This window comes from Poecilia reticulata, chromosome 3, assembly GCF_904066995.2.
Source record: "Poecilia reticulata chromosome 3, P_reticulata-male-v2, whole genome shotgun sequence".
Taxonomy (NCBI): Eukaryota; Metazoa; Chordata; class Actinopteri; order Cyprinodontiformes; family Poeciliidae; genus Poecilia; species Poecilia reticulata.
The window spans coordinates 28563884-28584413 of record NC_088832.1 but is presented as its reverse complement, the minus strand read 5'-3'; the positions used below and the strand labels follow the sequence as shown (position 1 = coordinate 28584413).

Genomic DNA, 20530 nt, shown 5'->3' with positions numbered 1-20530 from the left:
AGCAACAACAAAGAGATAAATCTACTTGATGTCTAAGTGAAAGTTTACTTAATTGGAGCTGTTATGTGTTGTGTTAGTGGAGCTGGAAAGACTCAGCCTCTGCGTCCTCATTAAAAAAGTACAAGCCCACTTTTGAACAGTAAGTGAAGAATTGATTAGAAAGTCCTCGCCTGTTGTGATATCCACTTCTCTCATTGTTCTCTGCTGGCTCAGTACTGCTGGGGTTTTTTCACTGCGCCTTCCAATTACCTTGTGCAGATCAAGAAAGGTGCCAGATTAACTAGAGAAACATTGCTAACACAAAGAGAATTCCTAACTTAACAAGATGTCATTTCTCATTGATAAACCCTGTCAGATTTCCAGTGACTTCCCTTTCTGAATAATTAGGAGGTTCAGATTTGAACGCATACACAGAAACTTCATATATCATTAGAAACAGCGTGCAATGCCCTGTTTAATATTTTAAAAATGTCTTCTTTTCAGTTCAGCCCATGAATATTTCTAATGGCTTCCTTCAACATCTTTTTTTTTAGGTCTTATGAAAGAGATAGTAAGTAGAGAAAGTTATTGAATGAGCAAATTTGATATAATGCATAAAACAAAGTGTGCAAGAACTTGTAGAACTACTTTTAAAAACATAAAAAACATATAAAATTGGTTTCTATGTAACTGTCTGCTTAAAATCTTGGTGCTTTGAGTAAATTAATTTCTATTACAAAGTATGCCAAGAATTGTGGTCTGCTTTTTGGTATTCTTTAAACACATATTTTTCTTGCATGGAGCTTGTTTGGTTTTTATGTCATATTGGTGTCACTTCATCTCTTGGTGTTCACTGAGAATCTGTTTGGTTTAGCCCTCAAATTGGCTCTCATTGATCAAAGTGGTGCACGGATGTCCAGTTGTTTTATACACAAAATTCGGGACTATGTAAGTTTTGTATGAAATGTGTTTCAATCCTATGCCAGCTTTCAGTTCATGTATACAAGTTTGTCGAATTGTGGTTCGTCAGAGGAAATCAATATCGCAAGAAGCATCAGTTTTCTGGGTTGAGAATATATATACATATATTTTTTTAAGCAGGCGACGAGTGACTGTTCAGTTGATTTCTTTTTCCCACTGTGGAATGGTGCCAAAATTGGGAACCACAAAGATGAAAACCTGGCTCTCCAAAGCCATAACAAATGGACGTTGGTCTGCCTTGCATCAGCTGAGGGAACTTTTATGTGGATGTGATATCATTTTGGACTGTGGAGTTCTGCAGAATATTGCACTGGACAGTTGGTTTTAATTTGGAGCCCTGAAGTGTGGTGAATTGGTAAGGGTCTGGAGACTGTCAAACAGAGGCAGAACCTCATTTGGTGCTGTAAAAGTCAAGTAGGTCACTTTTGTTTTGTGGGGACCAACATTTCTGATTTTGTTTGTGCCTTTTCTTGAGTAATTAATCATCTTTCATTAATCTTTGTTATAAATTTCGGGGGCAAGAATAGCAATATTTCAAATAAGTAGCGGCATGGGGTGTAAACTGGGATTGTTTCAAGTTCCCCTATTCTATGGATGAAAGTTGGAATTTATCCTTTAAGATTAAGTCTTACTGTATTGGGCAGAGAGGAATTTTCTGGTAATTAATATTTTACCCTTTTAAAGAATGTATGTTTTATTTGCATAATATCACAGTTTTATCAAAGTTTGCCTTTTATGTTGTCTGCAACTTTCTGTTTGGAGCTATTTTTGAAGTTTCTTAAATGATTGCTGTGATTAGTTGAAGAAAACTGCATTATTCAACTCAGGTGTGTTGAATCAGAGATGCATCTAAAAGTTCTGGGCTTGTATTTGCTTGTTGATTTTGATGACTGCATGTCACAAAATGTAATGTTTATTGCCGTTTCATAATTAGTTAGCAATTTGAACAACCTTGTTGCTGACATGTGCTATACAAGTAAACTTGACTCAACAATCAAAATTGAAACTGATTGTCTTGACCAGTTACTAACAGTAAAGCGGCTTTTAGAAACTAAAAAGCATCAAATGTGTTTGGTTTTGACATCAAATCAAATGCAATATAGAAGATGGTGTTCATCGCATTGGAAAAAGTTCGGGGTGGTTAGGCCATCTGGCATACTGGGCATTGCCTGTTGGGCTGACACGCAACTATGAACCAGCCCAACGTTGTCATAATTCATAATTTTTAATTCATGTTTTTGTTTTTGAAGAAAAGTGGGCACATCCAAAACAATGTCTCAGCTCTTCTCAGTCCTTTGACCAAAGTTATATTGGACAGAAAATTATGTCTTTGGACGAACCGCAGAAGTGTAATGGTGTGTAGAGAAACTGAGAGGAAAAAAGGCTAAAAAGCCTGCAAGTAGGTACAGGTTGGAGATTCCACATATTACACTGACCAATTATTAATTTCTTGCAAAAATAATTGACTAACATGTCTCTGAATGTTGTGATGAGTATTTTTGATTTTTATTTTAAGGCTGCACTTCGAAGCATTGATACTGATTTTTTTTTTGTTCAACTACATATAAAACTCTTTGAGACCCTTTGGTTGGTTTGGTTGTTGTGAAATTGTCCTTCAGAAGTTCACACTTCTGAAGGACAATTTCTATAAATGTGCAAAGATATTTTCATTCCTTTCTCCACAACAAATAGGTTTTGGGTTCAGGATTTTTTTTTCTTTAAGTCCTAAAGGTTGCAGGACTGCATTGGATTTGAATGTCCTTGTGCTATTGCTTATTAAAAAACAAAAATACAAGTATTTTGTTTTTTGCTTGTTTAAGTGACTAAAAGTCTTTGAATTTCTTTCCCTAAAGAGTTTGAAGGCTGGGATTGGCTTTTACACACAGTTTAATAAATAACTGAGTTCATTTTTCCACCTTTATGAGAGATTTTTGTTAAATGAAGTCCTATTAGAAACATCCTTTATTGTCTCTCAAAGAGAAAATTCAAGTAAAGTTTATTAATTGGTTAAATTCTTGTGAATTGTAGAAATCTTGTGAATAACCATTTACTCCTGAAGAAATGTAGTCACATTAGGAGGATCAGTAGCCATCATCTCCTTCGCTGAATTGTGATTTCTTACCTTCTGTAAAACGGTTACCTTTTCTCAAATGTATATTGGCAAAGAAAACAATGAGGAGACCTCCACCCCGAATACATCCCACTCTCTCTTTCTCACACAGACATTGATTGTGTTATTATGACACTCCAGGGAAAGTCTGCTTAAGCCTCCTTTTTTGCCCTTTTTCCTCATTTGGAAGCACCTCATGAACAATTTACCCTGTGCTTGCTAATGGTATTTCACAAGGCGCTGTGGGATATCTTTTATACATCAATAAGGGCAATTATCAGCTTAACTGGGAAAGCAGTGTCGCCAGCTCAATCATGCCTTTCTCCCCTGTGCTCTACACCAGTGTACTCTCCTGACATGCCTTGGTGAAACGTAACGACCCTGTCTGAATTAAATGCTGCATTTACTTCAAGAACAAGTCATTAAAAACTGTCATGAAACCTTTAGATCAGTGGTGTCGAACTCATTTTCATTTTGGGCCGTATCGAATATTGGAATGTTCTCAAAGGACCGGTTGTTCCAGAATATATTGATAAAAACCATTAAGTTGTTAAAATATTAATAAATAGATGTTTCAGCATCTAATAAGTGTTTCTTAAAGTGAAATTATATTGATAATTCACACTGATTAGTCCAACCAGGACTTTGTGATTGTTTTTGTGTTTTCTTGCTATCAAAATCATAGATTTTGTAGTGACAAGATAGGAATATTTGTCAGGAATTTTTACAATATTTGCGCTAATATATGATGTTAAATGTGACTTTTTATTAATTTCTGTATCAGTCACATATATAACTTGACATCAAGTGAGGTTAAATCAATGTTTTTGTCCAGTTTTGAGAAAAAATGTCAGTAAAATCAAAAAGAATGTGGGGATCTGTTGATTTTGTATGAATTTTGTGTATTTGTGAAAAACTGGAGGGACTTATTGATGTAATCTGGAGTCCGGAGGGCCACATAAAAAGCTACGGCGGGCCAGATTTGGCCCCCGGACCTTGAGTTTGACACATGTGCTTTAGATGAACATTGTAAATAATAGAAAATTGAGCCTATTTTATATTTTTCAAACTCAGTATATTAGTCTTGTAAAAACAGATATTTAATTTAAAAGAAGTGACTCCTGAAGTTGTTCACTTTGTATAGGTCTGTTAATCTGAAAGTCAGTTTCAGATTCAATAAAAGAGGGCACAAGAGGGCACTACCATCGTAGTTGTAGTGCCCATTGTCTTTACATGAGCTGTATCTACAAAGAAGTTGACCTCCAATTTGTAGAATAATAGCTTTTCTTCTAGAAGCCCTCTCTTTTGAGTTGCAAGTACTCTTACAACTCAAGGATGAAAAAATAGATATGAAAAAAGTTTAGTTCATTTTACCCAGCAAAGCACAATCTTAATTTGAAAGAGTGCCCGCTGGCCTCTTACGCCGATGCGTTCATATCCCTGACACCATCTCTCTCAGTGCCAACCAAGCCTCTTCTCTTTTTTTTTTGTTCTTTAGTCTCTTTATTCATTGCCCAGCTGTCCTGAGCTGGTGAAGCACCAGCTGGCTGAACAAACCTAGGATGGTATAGTAGCTGTAGACCTCAGTTGCCCACAGAAGCACACATGCTTTTGTGCATGGCTCCTAATGCAGCTTCGAACCCGTAGTTATGAACAAGAGGGTCAGACCAGAGCTTATATTTATAACCACACCACCATGACCGCCGCCGCACCATTGCAGTAATCACCACAGTGCATTGAGACTGAGTGGAGCAGACACTTGGCTTACTTCAGATGGGCACCGGCCAGCTTGGCCCCACAGCCCAGCGGCTCTGAAATGAAATCATAGATGAGCTTTACCCTGTCAGCTCAGAACTGGCAACCCCGTTACTCAGAGGAGACGAGAAAAAGGAACATGATAATGTTTCAGCTTAATAATTTGAAAAGGGAGGTTTTCATTTGTTTTCTCTTGTGCTTTGTATGGTGACTTGTGAGTGTGTGGTTTCAAATTGCACAAACTGATGTTCTCACCAAAAGTGGTTGTCATACATTTACTTGGATTGCAGGATTTTGTTTTTGACAGATAAATTGTACTTATAGTTTAAATCAGAATGATTAAACAGTGTAGTGCTAATTAATAGGTTTTGTGTTTATAGACTGATTCAATTAGTCTTAATATTTTTGAAAAGCAAATTTCAGGAGGCTCAATTCACAGAAGTGAAATACACTAAATAGACTAAAGAAAACTTTCCAACTTTTGCTTAAGACTGAAGATTTTATTCTTACGGCTAATAAAAACACATTTAAAAATTAGAACATGAAAATGTATGAGTAATACCTGCATAAATGTTTCGACTTTCAAAACTTACTTTTAATCAAACAAACAAGACTCTTCAGAACACATATTGTAATTTGTTAAACGTATTCAAGCATTTTTAAAACCATATTTAGTCGATAGAAATGGATACTCTGTAAGTCCTTACATGACCACCTTAGATTTTTTTTCTTCCTATCTATACTTATTTTTCTGCAGAGACTCAGAAAGATGTGACTGTGGTGGTGCCTTATTATGGAGGTGTCACCACATAACTAGCCACCACAGTTTGACAATGCTACATTTCCCCTATGGTTATCGATCAAGAAGACACATCTTGCTAGGGCACACCAGCAAACACATCCTTTAAACTGTCTCTCTGCATGTTGAGGTCAGCTTCAGTGGTCTTGAGGTAAAGGAAAGTATACGCCACTGTGCCAGCCTAGACGTAGTCTGCATTGAGATGGCCATTTGAGGTTTTAGGTTACATTTTTAATGGCTTTCTGTGGATGTCTTTCAGAAAAAAGGCAATTTGACAGTATAAGAAAAGCCACAGAAAGGCAAACTGAGCTCTTGGGTTGGTCGTGTCAGTCATATGGCTGGAGAGCACTAGCCATAAGCTCATTAGCACACCCCAGAGTTTGGAGAACACTGGATGCTGGGTTTGGCTTGTGTGCATAAATAGTGACAAGATGATGGTTGTTTTCAGCTCAAGCTATACAAATGAAAAATATTCAGGCAGTGAAAAATGACTTGATTTTTTTTCAAGGTATTTAAGTAGAGGGAACAATAATATTGTCATTTCATAGTTGTGTAGTTCAGCAATTTTTATAGTCAAAATGGGGATTATAACACTAAGTATATGTCATCCATATTTCTTCCACAGTTGACTTTTAATGTTTAATGTTATCTGCAGTTACGGGATAATGATGACCATGACTAATTGCAAAAGTCAGAACAAACCTGTTTGTAATACATGGATCATTAAATTACTATTTCAAATTTCAAATCATATTTAAACAGAATTATCCTATGTTAATAGTTAAACACTGAGACAGGATTATCTGTGGAGATCCTGTGCAAGCTATGAATAAGCAATATGGCAGGACAATGGAAAACCAAACAAATACAGACCAACTCAAATAAAACAAACCAATAACTTCAATCAAAACAGAAGCCTTTAAAACACTAACCCGTCTCTTATGTTACCCAATAAAATAAATTTGATGATGATGCCTAGGGCAGCCTAGACAGATGTGTGTGAGTGTTTTGATAACATCAAAATGGACAAACACAACTACAAACATGGTCATGCCATCATCAACATGCACACACGTTCGGTGTGCTCAGCCAGCACTTCTACCTGCTCTCAAGAGAAAAGTTACACTCATGTCCTGGAATCTATTGAGAAGAAGTTAACCAACCCAGATGCCTGTCATGCCCTGGTGGAAGTTCTCCATGTGGAATTTCAAGCACTGAGTGAAACTCTGGAGTTCAGCCATAAAAAAACTAATATCACTTGCTGCCAAGAACCAAATGTAATATAAAGAAGAACTGGTCCACACACAGAACCCAGTGTTACTCCACATGTAACCTTCAAAATAGGTATACTGATATTTGAAGACTCTTTAGTATCTTACACTAAGGATACAGCCATACAGATGTGTCACTGGTGTTTGCCCATGACGTATGTAGTGCAGCAGTTTGATCCTGTGCCTATGCCTGTGCTGTAAACAACCCTCCGCCACTGTTAAGAGACATGAGCCTAGCTGAACAAGGCAGCTGTTAATGTTAATTCAATATTTGGAAGCTTGACCAACAAGGACTAAACAGCTTCAACTTCCTCCACTCCCATTCCTAAAACTATAAGCAAACTTCAATTCTAAAGCATCACAGGAAATTGATGTCATTGTTCACAAATTCTCCTTCTGTTCGCTGTTTGGCCCGATAGAAATTCTACTGGAGCAAATCCAAAGCCAATGGAAGAAAGCCCAGAGTGTGCTGTAAGCAAGAATTGAATCGAGTGGAGTAGCGCAGGAAGCCAGTGGCCAGGCTAACACTGAGAGGCTAGAATGTGAATTGTACTATTGCTTACTCCCCTTCCCACCCACAAACCCACTTCTCCCATCAGACAGGTGCGCGTGTGCATGCCCTGACCTTGGGTGCAATGCAGAGCTTGTCTTTATGAGGCCTTGAGACATGACATTTGTGGCATTTAACCCCCTCATCACTTCGTGACCCCCCACTCGCCCCTCCCTCTGCTTTATACTGTCATTCTCTTTTCACCCTCCTTCCTTACTGCCCCTCTTTTCTAGTCCATTCTTGCTGCATATTCATCTTCTTCCACCTACCTTGCTTCCTTGTTAAATCTCTTTCTGTCACTGACTTCAGCCCTTTAACCTGGCAAGTAAACAACAGTGGTCCAGGTGTGTGTGTGTGTGTGTGTGTGTGCGTGTGTGTGTGTGTGTTTGTTTGCAATACCTTGTGAGGACCATTTTCCGACACATATTAAGTTGTGGGGACCCACTGCTCCTTGTGGGGACTGAAGCCTGGTCCCCACGAGGGGAAATGCTGTTTTTAGGTCAGGGGTTAGATTTAGGACTTAGGTGTGCATTGACTTTTGGATTGAGTTAGGGTTAGGATAAGAGTAAGGATTAGGCTGTAGAAATGAACGGAAGCCAATGGAAAGTCCCCACAAAGATAGCCACGCAAATGTGTGTGTGTGTTCACTAGAGGTAACCAGACAGCAGAATGTACACCTTCCTCTCGTGCAGTTAGGAGCCTGAAGAAGGGTAGAGAGATCTTGACAAGGTCAGTAAGCTTTGTAGCTCATAATTACCAAGGCAGGGTCTACAGTATATGTCAAAGCTGGCAGACCATGCAGGGTTCAATACACAAAATGAGCCTGTATGCTAAAAGTGGATAAAATGTGTCTAGTGGGATTCCTGGTTTTAGTATTGCACTGTAATAAACACATTTTGTGACACATTATTATTAATAAATATTCATATTTATTTGGTTCAGTTCATATGCTGCTTTAGTCATTTTACAAATCACCAGATTTAGCAGCCATGTTCATTGATCACACAAGGTAATACAAAACATGAATTCATTAATCGAACAAGAGATTAGCAAATAATTTAATCACCAACTCAAGCATTCATTTGATAGAATTTTGATTGTAATTTAAGCAGAAAAAACTAAGTGTGTTGCCTTACAGCACATCAAGAGAGTTATAAAGTAAAAAAAAAAGTTGTGGTCTGATGCTGATGTGTTATTCAGCAGTGCAAATATTGTCAGTGATGTTTATTCAGTTCTACTCTCATGTAATGATTGGACAAAGGTAGAAGATTTTCATTTGACTTAAATAATCTTTAATCATTCAGAATTTTTGGGAAATCAAAGTGTCACCCCCTTTTTTTTTAACAAGTTCAAAAGAACTGTAGTAGGCTGAAGTGAACTGATCAAAGCAGTGGCATTTTCTCTTTAAATGAAACTGTCGATCTGATGAAAAATACATTTCACAAAATTCCACAAGATCGTTGTCTTGTTAGACGACATATTTCAGCGAGAATGTTCTTTCTTTGTTTCAGTAACAGATTTTGCACATGTAAATTTTACTTTCTTCTCTGAATCGTTCTTTGTTTTTTTTGTATTCTTGCAGGCTTTTTGCTCACATTTGCAGTACACAACCAAAGCGACGGAGATGATTGACTAAAGCTCAAGGTTCCTGTGTACAGTGTCTTATTTTGCAAAGCCATCCTCAGTTTAATATTATTTTGACTGTGCAGTGTACATTTGGAGTTGAATTACCTCATATGTGTAATAAAAAAGTAAAATTATGTTAAATGCTTGTTTAATGAAGAAGTGTCTTTATTGAAAACAGTTAATGTCTTCATATAGTACCGTTGCTGCTGGGAGTGAGTTCTCCATCTGATTGTTGCGTGTACCATCAATGGTTGCTGTCCTTTGTGGATTCAAAGAGCTCACCTGATTATTAGGTGGATTTAAGATGCACAAAGTCACTGGGGGCCTCATTACCTTCATGAATGTGTATTCCATTGTTCTGTATTTTTCAGTTTAATTTTTTTTCCTCTAATGCAACGAGACGAAGAATGGGTGAGAGAAGCTTTCAAGGCAATCCTAGAGGAGGGCAATTCACAGTGCTTTGGGAATGCTGCCCCATTCTTCTCCTCCTCTTTCTGCAAAGGTTGAAACTGAAGTTATGGTCCTTCTCTCCTCTGTGAGTACCTCTGGGGGCCATGAAATGCCCCGTTGGCCCCTTATCTCCCAACTCATGTGGTTGCTCTCAGATTTTTACAGCAAACACAATTAAAACGTCTTCCAGAAATGTAACCATTATTGAGAAAGTATTCTCAGAGCAGAGGAAGCTCAAACAGCGAGGAAGAGTTTAGGAGGAGTGTTATGGAGAGACAGACCCTGAGCTAATCATAAAACCTCTTTGAATCTCAGTGAAGTGCATTTCAGTCTATTACGTATCTCACTAAGGCTCGTATAGCATTTTATTTAAACTTTGCAAAGAACGGCAGCAAAAAAAGTTTTTTTTTCTTAACGCCGAAACTTTTTAAAACTGTCAAAATGTTACTGCGATAAAACCAGTAATCTGGCCTGACCAGTTGGCTTTGTAGATTTCTGATTATATTTCACAGCCATGTAACACTATAAGAGGGAATAGCTTAAAAAATTCCACCAGCAGATGGCTGAAACAATGTAAGTTTAATGACTTGTGATATATGGTCTCCTGCCTTTCTCTGTGATTTCACAAGATGCTGCTTCTGTTTTTCAAAAGGAATACTCAAAAACGTTATCAGGATGAATCAAGACAAAGTTGCGACATGACTCCTGCTTCCACTGAGCCTTTGTTATAGACATGCCACGCGTTTTGATCTACACTTGTGTCAAGGTCTTAAAAAAATGGGAGAGGATTCTTTCTATTGTTACAGACGGATTCAACAGACGACTCAATAAGCCCTGGGGTTGCAGGTCAGATTTAAGTTATATTATGTCTAAATTGAAAGTTTTGTTTGTGGGGAGATTGTTTACACTTTGTTGCAGCTATTCAATTTGTGGACAAAATCTTATTCTTCTCAAAATGTTCTTACCGCATACTGCAGAAAAGTAGTGTGAGAATTTATATGACACACCAGCACATTTGTAATTCGTTAAATTTACAAAGGGAAGCACACCTACACACACCAATACTACACTAAAAAATTGTTTTTTTGCAGTGCCAGGTCAATTCATAACCTCATTTTCTACCATGCATGTTTTTCTGTCATCGCCATTGTTTCATGATATTCTGAGAGATATGTGTCTCTCTTTTTTTTTTTTTGAGAAACACATTTATTGCTTGAAGAATTAACTTTACATTATCAATTACAGACGTATGAATAGTCGAGGGCTTACTAGCTGGTGATGATACATGACATGAAAATCTCATACTACAGTGTAATTAATCACAAATGATTACACATCCTGTGATGACAAAGCAGTTGAAAATCATTACACTGCCAGGAATGATTTGGTCATTATGAAGCATCTCATATAAAACTGCTCTTTTCCATATCCATAAATATCTGGTACGAAATGACACAAACTACAAACAGAAAAATAGTGATGGGTTAAAATGACCAACATATTCTTGTCACATTTTATTATGCCAAACTTCTTTTCATACACAAATGTAAAATCATCATCATCTCCACCGAAGTGTACTGAAAGAAACTTAAAATGCTTATGGCGGTACAATGCAAACGCTGCATATCTTTGGGGGATGGGAAGCCTAAGGCTGCATCTTGTTTTGGCAGCTGCAAAAGAAAGAAGTGCTTCCTCTCTTCTGTGCTCTTCTGGCACTTTGCCTTCTGGGGTAAGAAACTAGGGGACAGGTGGGGACAGAATGGCCCATGCCAGCTGACCTGTCATCTTTCGAATCTGTATGTGGAAAAAAAAAAAAAGCAATGAAGTTGGGGGATGAGGATTTTGGCGGGGGCTGTTGAGGCCTGGTACGGTACGCATGCAGCATCAGTGTTGTGTGTGTGTGTGTGTGTGTGTGTGTGTGTGCGTGTGTGTGTGTGTGTGTCAGAGCAGGGAAAGGAAAAGAAATGGAGGAACAGAGGATGACAAGAGAGAGACAGAACAGGATGGTACTGCTGATGGAGATGGGTTGTGACAGTTCTCCCTGGGATTGTGTGATTAATTGGGTTCAGGTCACCTCTTCAATGTCTGGACAGTAATGCTATGCAGTCTCATATGGCTATTTACATACAGTGGGCTTCTTGGGCTCCCAAAACGCACACATGCATGTGCTAGGGAAACAAAACACACACTGTCTATGTGGAATACTGTCATTATTTTTAGCACAAATACACGTCCAAGTTGTTGTAGTAGCAGCAGTGGAGCTTGTTGGTTTCCATGTTGTATTCAGATACAACTTTTTTCTTGTTTTTCTTTTCATATTTTTTCTTGTGCTGGAACAAATATATGTACTTGACAAGAGCTCCTGCTAAGAAAGTGGTTGTCGATGCTGAAGTTCCTGTGTTACCTTTTGCAAACTCTGTCTCAAAGCACCAGCCCCTCTTTCAGAAGAAGGGATAAGATAGCAACCCAATGGAAAGCACAGATACTAAGAAGACACATGCCACTGAATAATTTATGGCCCAGCAAAATAGAGACAGCCACTTGAAGTCCTGAGTAAGTAGGAGACATAGACACTGGTGACATATCAAGCCACAATAAAGAGACAGGGAACAGTGAGGAAGGCAGAAGGAAAACGTTCTGAGAATCTCCTGAGTTAAGAGTTTGTTTTGGTTTCCCCCGCACTATCTACCTTTCTGTTTGAAAGTTGCATTGCACTGCCTTGTTTACCAAGTCCTCTTGCTGCTTGCTCTGTCACACCAGGGATAGTACCCAGGTGAGCACCACTACACACAAGGAAGAGAGAAGCCAGTGGCCCTTTGATTCTGGGCTGCTGGTTCCTTTAGATTAGCTATTCTCTCTATACCCTGATGAATGCACTGGCAGAACAGCCAGTGTAACGGAGGGAGACAGCTCCATCCCAAATGGGTTGCATAGGAATGACTGCTTGCTGGCTGGTTGGCTGGCGACTAGCAATGTTACTGGCTGCCTGACGGGCTGCCACGTTGGGTGCTGGCGTCTTGCAGAGTAGGTGGGTATGACATGAAAGGCCAGCTCCTTTTTGGCCGCAAAGGCAGACACCCAAGATGGCCATCGAAGTCTCCAGACCCCATCCAGTCTTCCCCCATTACACCTCAGCTGCACTGATGATGACAGGTCATGGCGGTGAAGCTATCCTCATGCTGCCCGTCACATCTCCGCCACTTTCATCCCCTTGCTCACTTCAAAAGTGACATCTGTCATCACTAAGGAGCTTGGAAGCCCTGTGTTCCTGCAATGCACTGCTTTGATGGTGATTTGGCCCCAGGCGTTTGTCATACATAACTTAGGTGGAGAACAATGTGAAATAAGACTTGGATTTTAAAGTAGAAAAAGAGGTAAGTATAATACAACTGGGTAAAATCAAAATCGCTCTAACCACTGGAGGGAGCGTATCAAAGTGTAGTGTGAGCTAGAAGAAGTATCATTTGTTGCTCATATCACAGTCTTGTCAGTTTTCTTCTTGTTCGCCTGGTTACTGTGTCCCCATCCACAGAGAGAAGCGGTTGGGTGATGGCAGCCTATCAGTCTGGTAGTGCAGCAGTACCATTCAGAGAACTTCCTGATTATAGGCTTTCGGTCTGAACCCACAACTTTCAGTGTAGCACACGACCTCAGTCAACAACAATAATATCAACAGCAAGCTTGGCAACAGGCTGTGAGCTACGGGCTGCACTCACACATACCACAAGTTTAGCTGCAATTAGTTTTCTCTGGATAAATTAGTTGATAATTAAATGTCTATGGAGTGACTTCTATAACGTGTATATTATGCCCTAAAGAAGGCGGAAATACTTGTGTAGCACTTTGTGTGGGTCGGTGTGTTTGTCAAAAGTTAACATTTTGGGATGATTATCTGTTCAGATTATTGTGAATGTGGAGGTGTTACAATTGGTGAGTACAATTGAAGCAGTAGACAGTAGAAGTAACTGATGCTATTTGTATTTATATCTGAACTCAAAATGTAGACCTCGAAATGAAATAAAACCCAACTTATCTGTACTCAAGTTCAAAGTTTAAAAACCAGTGTGACTTGCGAACATTCTGCTAAGAAGCAACCAACAAGCTAATAAAAACACATTCATCTGCTTTCAGAAACTAAAGTAAAATGATTATTAGAGGTGTGCCGATCGATCGGTCAACGATCATAATCGGCCGATTTTCGTGAAAATTGCATGATTGGTGATCGGTGATCATTGGCTATTGATGCCGATACCGATCACCTGCATCTCATTTCGCAGCCGGCCTGTGCAGCTGGTCTCTTTCCTTCACACTGCACAAACACACAGCAACAAATCCTAAGCGATGTGGAACTATAACACACTGAGTGAATGGGGAAGTTTGCGTGTTGCGGCGGAAAATTGAAGCATGTCAAAATGCATCAACTCAACGAAGCCAATACGACATAAAAACAATGCCATACTTGACGGAGTTTGGCTACATTGAGGCTCACTGCAGTAAAAAAACATATGGAGGATCAGATAGCAGGTAAAGCAGCGCACAGCTACAAACACTCACCCGGATTAGCATGACGGTCAGAAAGCTAAACAAATAACCGGCAAAATTATTTAAGTCTTCGAGCTGCGATGTAAGACGCTGGTTCTGCTCTCGCTGTTGAACCGCTGCTACGCACTACAGGTAGTAATATTTCACAGACGGAGCGCCGCCTCTGCTCCACCTGGTAGTGACTCTCACACCGAATCTCTGTTTAAAGCTGCAGCATCTAACCTAAAAAATACATTTTACATATGTATTAAAACGTTTGCTGTCCTAACATGAGACAGATAATCTCTAAAAAAAATAATCAATCTCCTCCCTGTTCTGCATAATTACTCCGCTCAGTCAGAAACAGCCACTCAGAACTAGCAGTAATCAGCTAGCCGCCATGCTATCAGGAAGTTTTCATTCAGTAACTCTGGATTGTTTATTGTAATGGAACCTGTATTTGCCTTTGAATGTTAAGTTTTATACTTGAATTTTTTGGCATTGTTGAGAGGTTTTATTTTGGTTCTTTGCATTATTTAGCTTCTTCAGAGCCTTCATATGTTATCAGTCTGTTAAAGATAGTATTACCGATGGCAGTACAATTTGCACAATGCCTGTTTTGTTTAGTTTTCTTCTTGGAAAAAGTTATTAAAAACAAGTTTTTGTCTAAATTAAGGTGAATTCATGGTTCCTTTTTCCACATAATGTAACCGGTAGTGTTTATGATAAAAAAATAATAATAATTATGTGATCGGTATCGGTGATTGGCCCTCGTGGGTGATTGGTATCTGTATCGGCAGGAAAAAACCTGAGCGGCACATCTCTAAGATTATTAAAGCAGACTTTATAGCCTAGCACTGTTTGTATGACGTTTGCTGAACATTTCAAATAGCTTTTTTTACTCTATTGCAACTATCACAAAGTTTTGAAGATATTTCATATGGGACAAATAGATAATTAAACTTTATCATACGCAGTTTTATCACTAGACTCACATGGAAGATGCATTGAAGAACTCTGAATACATGGGTGATAACCTCAAATGCAACTTAATCTGCAAATGTGCACTATTAGTAAAAAAAAACCTATCTGTACTGGTAAACTAATTGGGCATCATAATATTGTTATTGTTAATATTGTTAATTAATAACATTACTTAGTTTTATGCAGTTGGTTGCTTGAAAACTTCTGATTAATTTAGCTTAATTACTCTAATTCAATTATAAAAAGACTTGATCTTCACCACAATCCCCTTTTCCCCTTACATTTAGACCTGCATAACACTCTTTTTTTATTTATTTATTTTTAAAATAGACCAACAGACTTGGCAAGATAGGAAACAGTGCGACAGCATATTGAGGTATTATGTGTCCAAATGAACTCTAGTGTATTTTGTAATTATTAAAAACTTCAAATCCAACTGCTCCTACTGTCATTTTTACACTCTTTCATTATCTGTGTTGGCATCTGTCCATTTTGGGCTTAGTCCTCCACTACGTTCTTCCTATCTTTAGGGTTAACTAGTGGTTCAGGCATCCTTCGTTCTTACATCTCTGTAACTTCCAGATGGCCGCCAGATTGTCCAGCTTCTTGTCAGCTGACATTAAGTTTTTTTTTGATAGAGACACAATTTAAAGTGCCTTTATGTTCTCCTTCTCAAAAGTATATGTCCAATTAGTCCTACTTGGTTATGTAAATTCACAGACCTACTTTTTATTTTTACTTTTTATTTCCTAACATGTTTTAGCTTATTAAACACACTGTTGATCGAGGTGATTACTCTTCAGTTTTGCATAACACATAAAACATGGAGAGCAGTCTAAGCTTCTTTTTCTGTTGCTTGACATTCATATGTCTAAATTTAGCTTAGTTTTACATGAGAGCATGCGCCAAACCACAAAAAGTTTGATAAAGCCAAGGTCACACCTCAGGCTTATTCTCGAGCGCTTGTTTGACTTTGTCAAACTGATTGAGCTCTTTGGGCTATGTCTCTTTAAACAAATTAAACCAGCACAAGTATACCATTTCTCCCCCAGCCTAAACACAGCTACTTGTAAGTTTATTCTAGATGAAAAAGTTAAGCCAACCATTTGCAAAATCAACCTTAATATAAGAGAAACCAGAGTGTTTTTTTCTTCTCTGTACATAAACAAAATGTTTAAAATATAAACATTTCTGTTTGACTTCAGACAGTGGAAATAAACAAAGTAGATAGTGTGCCCCAACAAAGCCATCTTTAAATGTAATATAACAACTTAATGAAGTGGATTGTTTGAACATAATTGCAATAGGAGTTTATCTAACTTTGCTAACTCCCTGGATAAGTCAGTTACACATTCAACATTTTTAAATGTGTTAACACTAAAGCAAACCAACACCGTACAACTTCCAAAAGCATGCATGCATCTTGAAGTTTGCGACATTGTCACAAATAGCCGAGTATGTTATTGTAATAGGACAACACAAAGAACTGCATAAGTGTGTTAATTTCTCAAAGTTTGGTACACATATGTACTCAACCCTCTTTACTTTAAGACCCCTAAGTAAAATCCAGCTCAAAAGATTTTCTTCTAAAGTTACTTGATTAAGAGCCCATTTGTGTTAGTTTAATCGCACCACTTTTCAGTAAAGGCCTTAGTAGCTTGTTGAAGAATAATAAACACCAAGAAACACACCAGGCACATCAAGGCTGGATTCGTGAAAACTTTTAAGGCATGTTTAAGTTATAAAACAATATTTTTACTGTTAAATCTATCTAAAAAGTGTAGAAGCCTTCAAAGTAACTCTCCACTAAAATTGTATTTATGGCAGGCAGACCAATAATCACAGAAGTAGCCACAGTATGTTTAGAGAAGTTGCAAAGATCCACACGTCAGGTACCAATAACAACTATTTATGTAATTAACAAATCTATCATTTATGAAAGACTGGTGAAAAAGAAAATTATAAAAAGCCATGTAAGGACTGCTCTGGTCATATATCAAAATCAAACTCTTTATGTTTTGTTACGTTACTGTCTTATTTGACTTAATTGTGGTGGAAAATACAAATACAGAAAAAAATGCACTGGATGGCACAAAACACAGGACAACCTTTACATGAGAGCAACCTTTACAGCTTACCAGGCATTAATTGGCCTGGTAAGATGAAAAGAGACCCACAGCAACAGCAAAGGAGCTGCAGGAATATTTAATTGTTTGTTCTGTCTTTGACAATCTTTAAGGCCAGAAAGATTTGGGAGATTCACCTTTCAAGACATAAACCCAAAGTTATTATGAAAGATTGGAAGACTTGGATCAAAGCATAGTCATAAGTTTGAATGGCCTAGTCAAAGTCCACAACTAAATCCTATTGAGATTAAATGCAATTGATAGTCTGTGACAAGACTCAATACCACTGTTCATAGATCACTTATTTGCTCTCCAATCTGATCAGAGTCATGGAACACCTTCGTCTAAAAATTTGAAAATTAGAAAACCACGTCGTTTTCCCTCCACTTCATAATTATATGTTGTTTTCTGTTGGTCAACCACATAAATAAAATAAAATATTTCTGAGCTTAAGGTTGTGTCACGGCAGAAAGCATGAATATTTTTGCTTTCAGAAAAAAAAGCAGTGAGGAGTCTTGTCTCTGTATCTGTATTATCGTAGTAATAAGTGAATATGGCTATGTGCGCTTGTCATTCTCAAGGGTACATCACAATTGTCACATTAGATTCATTTGTACACGTGCATAGAATCCAACCCTCCTTCTTTCTGCACAGTCGTGCTATCAACAGAGTACGGTGCTGTGGTTCAAGTCGACCACAGCATGCATAAATCATCACTTGTCTTGGGAGCAACATATTAATCAATGATAGGAACACCAAAAAACATTCTTTTGCACTAATCATGATCACGGTTTGATCTACCCAGAGCTTTAATCTTGTCTTATGTGGACAGCGTTCTTCCTTCAGATGAGGAGGTGAATACCAGCATTGTTGTAGGTGAATACCAGCCCTCTTATCTGCAGACAAGTTTACACTGATTGTTTCATGTATCTAGGCCTGGGCTCCTGATGCTTGCAATGCTTTTGAACCTGGCCTTTTGTGTCCTCCAACACAGCTTTTGTTCTAGATGAAACAGACTATGTATGGTCAGCACTGGGCTTCTGTACAACGAAGTGTCAGCTTCACTTCACACGCACACACACACACACACGCACGCACACACACACACACACACACACACACACACAAATGCATTTGTGAAGATGAAGGCAGAAAGAAATACACAAACATCTCAGACATATTGTGGGCACTTTGGACTGGAGATCCAAACTTGTGTTCAACAACGTATAAACCCATGTGCACACTTATTTATAGTGTTCATGTGTTTGTGCGTGTAGGAGTGGAAGAAGGCATCTGTTTTTTCTCAACAGTACAACATCCTACAATCTCAATTACAAGAGGGACTTGAATATTAAAGTTTCATCTTACTGTAACACTGTGGCCTCTCGTGGGCACATCAGAGCACAGCTGATATCTTTTTAACTACACCACCATGTTTGCACTCTCGGAGGGAATAAGTTTACTTTTATTTAAAAAAGAAATTTAAATTGGAGAGGAACTGCTGGATATAAATTTAGCTGTCCACACAAACAACCAGGCTCATATGTAATGCTGTTACCAAACCCTCTGCTTGCAGCAGTAGACAAAGAAGGCTCCGCTCTGTTTTACATTTTGTCTATTTCACTTTCTCATCCATGACTCAAGAGCACTGCAATAGCAGACTGAGTTTTTGTGGTGTGTATATATATTGGCAGTAAAGACATCTTCAAAACAAAACAGTTTATAGGGTAACAAGGGCAGTACAAAACTGACGAATGGGCAATGCATTAATTGGCCTGGTAGGCTGAAAAGAGACCCACAGCAACGGCAAAGGAGCTGCAGGAAACTGCGGTTTTCGGAATCGGTGATAAATTATACCTTCAGATCAACAAATAAATTACTTCCCAACAAAAAACAAAACAAATAAATAATATTTTTAGCAGTCCAGAGGTAAAACTGAAAGAAAATCTGTGGCATCGCCATAAGGGAGCAGTGGGCAAGAGATATTGTTTTGATTAGGTTGATTAAGGTAGAGTATGCAAATGTTACCAAGATCAATATGTAGGATGTTGACAGACTTCTCCCATGGAACATGCTTTATCCTATTAAAACATGTCTTTAAGAAAGTTTTAAAGTAAGAGTATTTCAGTACTTAAACTATTTTCACTATAGTATAAAAATGTTCTTCAGCTAAATTGGAGGGGCTATATGTCACATTAAAGGTGGAAAAAGGTTTTTTCACCTTTTTTCTAAACAAAAATAGACTGTTTATCACAAGTGTATAAACATTTGAGGTTCATTGTATATTTAAAAGTTATTACATTTGTTATTACATAAATAGATCCAATGACTCCACGAATCTTAGACATTCAGTTTCAGGTATGTTAGAAACATGCTGTTTAGTAAACTTCTTTAACTCTGCCTGGCTTTTTGTTTTGTTTAACACAAATCATAGAATAACGTCAAGAAAGTAGGAATAACAAAAGCTCAAATGTGAAACAGCTGCAATGTGGGCCGTTGGCTGTTTTCTTTTGAGCGCTGACAGAATCTTGGTGCACTTGTTCTGATTTGGATGTGACAAAAGCCAACACCAGAAGTTCCTGTGTTTGGATGTGTGAGACAAAAAGGAAAAGAAGGAGCTTGCAAGAGTCTCTCTCAAACTCTAGTGGTGGTGCATGAAAAAATAAATGAGCATCATAATATCGAGGTCTCTCAATTTTTAAGCTGGTGTGATGAAGCGAGTCTCGACTGATGTTTCCTGAAAGTGGCAACACATGTCCCTCTTACTCGGCTGGTGCAGCCTTTGCGTCTACAGATGTGTCGCTTGATGTACCCGTCGAATGGCACACTGCCGCTTAATAAAATATCACTCTTGCTTTGACAGAGAGGCCTTAATTGAGTCCCTTGTCAGTTTTATCAAACTGTGTGTTATCATTCATTTGAAACTTTTTCCATCCTTTCTCCTTCAGTCTCTCTTGCTCTTACAGAATATGTAAGCAGCAAGAAGTCTCTGCAACTGAAAATTGAAGGAGGACGGAGTTCAGAAAATGCAATATAGTGAAAAACTCCATGGTTAAAAGGAAAATAAAAAAACATAAGTAAAAGTGAGAGGGAGGCCAAAGACATACAGAAAGAGAGAAATCCAAGAGAGCGGGTGTTGAGAAAGTGTCTTCTGAGACTTTCTTTTCATTGGATTCATAATTCAGGTTCATGATTTTAATTTCCCTCTGTTCTTATCAAAGGGTGGTGGAGCAGCAGAGGCAAGGCTGGTAGTTTGCTGGATCAGTACATATAAGATGAGCTGGAGCACTCGTCACAATGCCTGCACAACAGAAGAAAGATGGAAATGTGCAGACTATCCAGTCACTCACCCTGATTTCCGCTTTGAAGATGCAAAAC

General features: G+C 38.3%; 1 protein-coding gene across 5 annotated transcripts in view; it reads left to right on the top strand.

The window, feature by feature from the left end:
- Positions 1 to 20530, top strand: part of LOC103462665 (uncharacterized) — a 127441-nt gene that overhangs the window by 51909 nt on the left and 55002 nt on the right. Inside the window, exons 4-5 of one of the 5 annotated variants that reach the window (XR_014086984.1) lie at positions 8097 to 8174; positions 9028 to 9212. The exons of 3 other annotated variants lie outside the window; for them this stretch is intronic. The gene's annotated coding sequence lies outside the window, so the exon portion shown is untranslated. Of the gene's footprint in view, positions 1 to 8096; positions 8175 to 9027; positions 9213 to 20530 lie in introns of those variants that run through there. One more of the 5 variants, XR_014086981.1, reaches the window with a different exon arrangement.